Raw genomic sequence first — 5532 nt, 5'->3', positions numbered from 1 at the left:
GCCGCGCGCGCCCCCGCCCGCCGCCTCGCCGGCATGACGCCTCGCCGGCATGACCCCTCACCCCCTCTCTTCCTTCCTCCCTCCCTCCCTCCTTCCTTCGTTCCCGCCCCCGCCGCGCACGCGCTGCCCCCGCCCCTCGCCTGGCAGGGGAAGGGGGAGGAAGGAGGGGGGGGGGACGGAGCGACACCGCCCGGCATCCCCCGCGTGACTTGGGAGGGAAGGGGGCGTGGCACGAGGGGAGGAGGTGGTTAAGCCTCGCCACGTGGTGTAGGGTGACCAATCGCGATGTCCCTGTGCCCAGCGCGCTTCTGGCTGCTCGCGCGGGCGGCAGGAAGCAGCCCGCGCCGGAGGGTAAAGCTCTGCCCGGAACTGGGCGTGCAGACGCCGGCACGCGCGGAGCGCTTCCGGCGGGCGCCGTGGCGCATGCGCGCGGGGGCCGGCATCAGCTGATCCAGCGCTGCCGCTGCTGGAGGGAGGAAGGGCGGGCTTCGGGTCTACCGGCCGCAGGTGAGATGTCTCGTCCCCCTGTCCCTCAGCCCTGCTCCGCTCCTTCCGTCCCCTCCTCTCCCGAGGCGCGCCCGGCAGCTGCTTTCCCCTCCGCATCGGGGTGCGGGGGGGGGGGGGGGTCGTCTTCCCCAGCCCCCCCCCCTTCCCCGGCCGTTACCTGCCCGGGAGGGGCGGCGGTCTCCCTGCGGAGCCGCCCTCTGAGGGAGCGCGCGCGGCCCCCAACGGCCGCCCCCGCCTCGCAGAGCGCCTTGGGGAGAGGGGGCGGCAGGACCCGCAAGGCGCCCTGCGGAGCGGGTGTCTCCTGGGCGGCCGACCTTCACTTGCCGCCACGCCTGCCCGGGGCGCGGGAAGGGCAGAAGGCCGAGCCTGCCGCCTGTTCGGCTTCGACTGAAGCGAGTAACGCGTAGCGCTGTGCACGTTGTCCGTGCGGAGCCATTCCCCAACGGGGGAGCCTGCTGCCGGCAGCCGTGGTCTTCCAGGTTCTGTTTCTCAGGGAGAAAAGGCCTGGAAAGCAGAGCAGCCCCCTGAGTAGGGTTTTTCCGACTAAGAAACCTGCCGAGCCCTCTGAAAGATGTCTAGAAAGATATTCCAGGCATATGCTAGAATCCATTATAAAGAAAAGTGGTGACAGTGGCTTAATTTCTGTGCTGGGTCACCCCACCATCTTGGGTGGGTGGAACTGAATCTTTCTGTGCCTTGACTGTAGCCCAGCAGTGAGCTAGCAGCACGGTTATGGAATGGGAATGCTGCTCCTGGCTTCTGACTGCAATCTTCCTTTGTAAAAGGGCCCACCTGTTTTGCAGTTGAAAATACTGATGGTAAATTGAATGTGGTTCCTATTCCTGTAAGCAGTGACAAAATCCTGATTTAGATGAGGTGTTCCAAACATCACACTTAAAATTCACTTAAAGGCAAGAAAAATGTTACGTGACTGGCTTCTGGATGATACTGTGTATGTTACAGATAGCTGTGACTTTGGAGCGTATGACATATGTATCAAGATCTATCCATTCAATACAGTTGCCTAAAGTGATTTCTTCCTAAGATTTTACTAGCTTCCCTCAAAGAATTTGTACTCCAGCTGGGAATAAAAGCTATTTGGTGATAATTTTATTCATTGTAATGCAATACTTCAGCAAAGCACATTAGCTATTTGATCTGGCATGGTATTTCAAATGCTAATACTACTTGATGAAGTAGAGAGGGGGTGGAAAAGGAAGAAAACCTGTTGACAGCATGCTTAATGTGGTTTATTAGCCCACCCATTTGTAGCACTTCAGTGAGACTGTGCAGGGTGTAGGTTGGCATTTGCAAGTGGAAGTTTGAATAACTGAGGCAGCTCCTCAATGTATTGTAAGTTGCTGTATTTGTGCTGACTTTGTCCCTCTGCAGGTCTGCAACAGCCTTTTTAAAGGCCTTTTCAATGAGTAGCAAGCATAAATATTTAATAGTATCTACATTTTATTATTTTCTACTTAAGAATATGTGAAGTGAGATCAGCATGTATTGATTGGTCTTTGAATTACCAAAAATTTTGCAGATTATTTTTGCTGTGCTTGTAAGTTTATTATGTCAAGTCTTGAAAACAGTTTTGCTCTCTTATGTGGGGAAAAATTAGTATTAATTCTAGAATCAGAGGACAAAGCATTGCATTCAAAAATGATAAACCACCACAGGCGATGGGGAAGGAGAAATTAAGACAATGCTGGAGACTGGCTGCTGGCATCTGCTGACTGTTCAAATGGGGACTGAAGTCTTGTGTTGCAATAGTAACACAAGATCTCTGTTTCCTGTAAACGCAGCCTTTCCATTTTCCAAATCAAGAACTATTTTCTACAGATAGTGCTAATGTTAAAGTTTAACCATGAACAATTACTATTACTTAATTTCTATACAATTTTAGCTTAAATTTAGCTTTTATCTGGATCTAAGTATATATTAACTGTTGTATACCTCATTAATCCTGACTTAGAAAGTCTGCAGGCTTCAGTGTGCTTCTGTTGTCTAAATTTTTTCCCCCAGTATGACTTTGTGCATTTATCTTTTAGACACACATGGGTACTGGTATTACACATTGCCATCCAAAGCTGCTATAGACCAGCAGATTACTAGATGATTCCGCTGGAGATCCATTTAGAGGCACTATGCTTCACCTCTTGTGTTTTGATATAATACTGTCTCTGAGTTCCTGAGCCCTGAAAATTCCGACCGATGTTTTTCCCTCGTGCTTTTAAATTGCTTGTTTGTGAACTAAAGCTGTGTTCCTAATAGGCTGTACCTGGCCTTTTTAAAACAGTAAAAGGATTACAGGATAACCTAGTTAATATCTTTGATCACTCTGATATTGACCAAAAAATGCTGCATGCTATTGCTGGCCAAGTAATAGTCACTCTTTTTCTTTCGGTCTCTATTTTTTTTAAAAAAACCCTACATTGCCTGGAACTGAAATGGATTTTTTTTCCTCCATGTTTGTATCATTGGTTACAAAGAAAAGTGGGGGATTTTATACTTGGAAATACTGAGGTATTGTTGAGCAATGGTATCCACATGATTTGTTTTAGAATGGAACAGTATCAAGGAAAACAGACTATGTAGTCAACTGGAATATCATGCTCGTTCACTCTTACTCACTATCTTAAAACATGTGACTTCTTTAGCCTTCCAGCTGGACAGAGAGAAATAGGGACTTATTCCAGCAGAGGAAGTGGAATCAATCTAAACTGTTCAACCTTTTTTTCCTGTACAGATTAAGCCAGTAATCACCTAAAGGTCCAGCATGCAAAACTGGCTTAGACTGGATCTTCTGGTTGTCAGTGTTGTACCTTCTTTTATGTTCTGAGAAGGTTCTTTTGTTCTTTTTGTTGCGTTCACTTCTTTCTCCCCATTGAACATGGACAGCTAAGCTTACACTAAATTCTTGGGTTAGGTCATATCTCATGGGGATAAGTTCTACAATCTCATAAATAATTTTGGTTTGGTTACTTTATTTCATCTATGCACTTATTTCTCCTGTGTTTGTCAAATTCTCCCAAAGTTAAACACCCCCACTTCTTAGAAAGATTGACCATTTGCTGCTAGCATTCTAGACTTCCATATATCATATGGCTACTATAACAAGCTTTGCCATATAATGTCTGTCTTTACTGAAATAATACACTTACTCTGAAAACCAGTAAAATGTATAAGGATAAATCCTGAAAGTCCTAGTCTAACATACTTTGTTACTATCACTTAACCAAATGGCAGATGAAGATCAGTTTTAGCTGCTGAATTTATTTTCTTGGTTCATCAGCTTGATTACTTCTCTGAGCATGTGTAACAGTAAAATTCAGTGTCACTGTTCGCTCTCTTTAGAAATAATTTGTCTGACAGTGATCTAATACGTGCATGGTGCCTGTTGACAGTTCTTTAATTTTGTCATAGTTTACAGCATTTTGGAAATTCTGTTGTGGGTGTCTTAAAATGTTCAAATCAGAAGTAATCAGGAAGTACTAAAACTAGTATGGGAAGCAGCCATCATGGCCACATTTTCATAGTGCTGGGCTTTCTGTATTAGCTGTCTGACATCTGTTTAATCCTGAGAGGAATAATTTTGAAGACCATCGCTACCCCGGTGAGCTGCAACTCGTCCTGCTGAACAGTTAAACTAACTAAAACATCTGCCAAAACCAGACCCATTGCAGATGCAAACATTTGAGAGAAGCAGTGTTTCTAAAGGGTATCTCTGTAATGTGAAAGTCTTATCTTTGTCCTTCTTAATCAGTTGAAGAACACTCACATTGTAAGGATTCTCATGGCCAAGTTGAAATGTTGGTGCACTGCTGAGTTTCAGCTGACCAGTCTGTCCAACTAACCCCTTCTGACAGATGGTATCCCAAGAAAAATGCTGAAATCTGCACTATGAAGATGCAGTGCTCTACTTGCTGTGTCCTGTCTTTAGGACGCTATAAACTATGCTCACTTACTGGAGTGATTTGTTGTTTTTGAAGACTATGTAAAAGATAGGTGGTCTCAATGTCTGTAATGGGGGTCTGCATTCTGTGCCCTAAGCATGAAGAGTAGTCCTGTTGTGGTTGGGATGGTCGGGTGTGATGAGGGATAGAAAGGTTATGGGAAAAGGTATTAGCTTTACAGAGAGAAAACTGTGCCTTTATTAGAATAGTTTATTGTAGCTGGACAAAAACTTTCAGGTATGCAGGTTTCCTTTAACAGCTTGTGAAGGACTTGACTGTTTTTTAGTATTCTAGCAAAGAAACTGCATCTTCCAAGAAGTTCAGTTAGTGGGACAAACAGTTGGTCCTTCTCATTATTATACTATATCATTATTTTGTTTCTCACTGTGAAAGTAATACCTTAAAAAGCAGCTCTTCAGAAAAAACTAAAATGGTATTTCTGGCTAAATGCATTGGTAAGGAGTTCTAAAAAGGCAATTCTATTATGTGAGTTTCCTCTAGATCCTGGAAATCTTGAGGGTTTCATTATTGTGAGATAAATTTTGGTATCATGAGATAGATCACCTGGTAGATATTCAGACAACCACCACAATATCTAGTTTAAACAGTGTTAAAATTTAGTATGTTTGAGGGGCTCTGGCTATTCTAAAGAAGCTGTAAATACTTCAGGTAATTGAACATAAAATCTCCAAATGTGGCTTAACTTGCTTTAAAACAGAAAGATGAAGTTTTCCATTACAGGAAAAGTCGACGTCAACTTAATTTCCTTTTACTGGAATCCAATGCCAATATGTGTGTTGTGATTCCAGCCAGGTGTTTCATTATACTGAAGTGCTGTAAAAGAGTACTTCTATCTGCTAGGAGTATTAGATCTTTCTCAAAGACTTTAATGCAAAGTTACTCCTGGTCCAGCTCTTCAAACTAGTTCTGAAATACCTCACATAATAAACTGAAAATTCCATAATATCCCAACTTTAAAGACTGCTCTGAAAGTTAAGTGTAATGATGAAATGCTTATTCCAAACTTGTGCTCAGTATTTTATCTATTACCTTTAGGGACAAGAGGTTAGGC

At 44.3% G+C, this 5532-nt stretch overlaps 1 protein-coding gene across 2 annotated transcripts in view; it reads left to right on the top strand.

Moving 5' to 3' along the window:
- ATP6V1A (ATPase H+ transporting V1 subunit A) overlaps nucleotides 1–5532 on the top strand; it is a 219842-nt gene that overhangs the window by 186134 nt on the left and 28176 nt on the right. The window contains exon 1 of one of the 2 annotated variants that reach the window (XM_075764659.1): nucleotides 380–507. The exons of the other annotated variant lie outside the window; for it this stretch is intronic. The gene's annotated coding sequence lies outside the window, so the exon portion shown is untranslated. Of the gene's footprint in view, nucleotides 1–379; nucleotides 508–5532 lie in introns of those variants that run through there. 2 annotated transcript variants of the gene reach the window in all.

This window comes from Balearica regulorum, chromosome 1, assembly GCF_011004875.1.
Source record: "Balearica regulorum gibbericeps isolate bBalReg1 chromosome 1, bBalReg1.pri, whole genome shotgun sequence".
Classification (NCBI taxonomy): domain Eukaryota; kingdom Metazoa; phylum Chordata; class Aves; order Gruiformes; family Gruidae; genus Balearica; species Balearica regulorum.
This window is presented reverse-complemented; position numbering and strand designations above follow the sequence as displayed.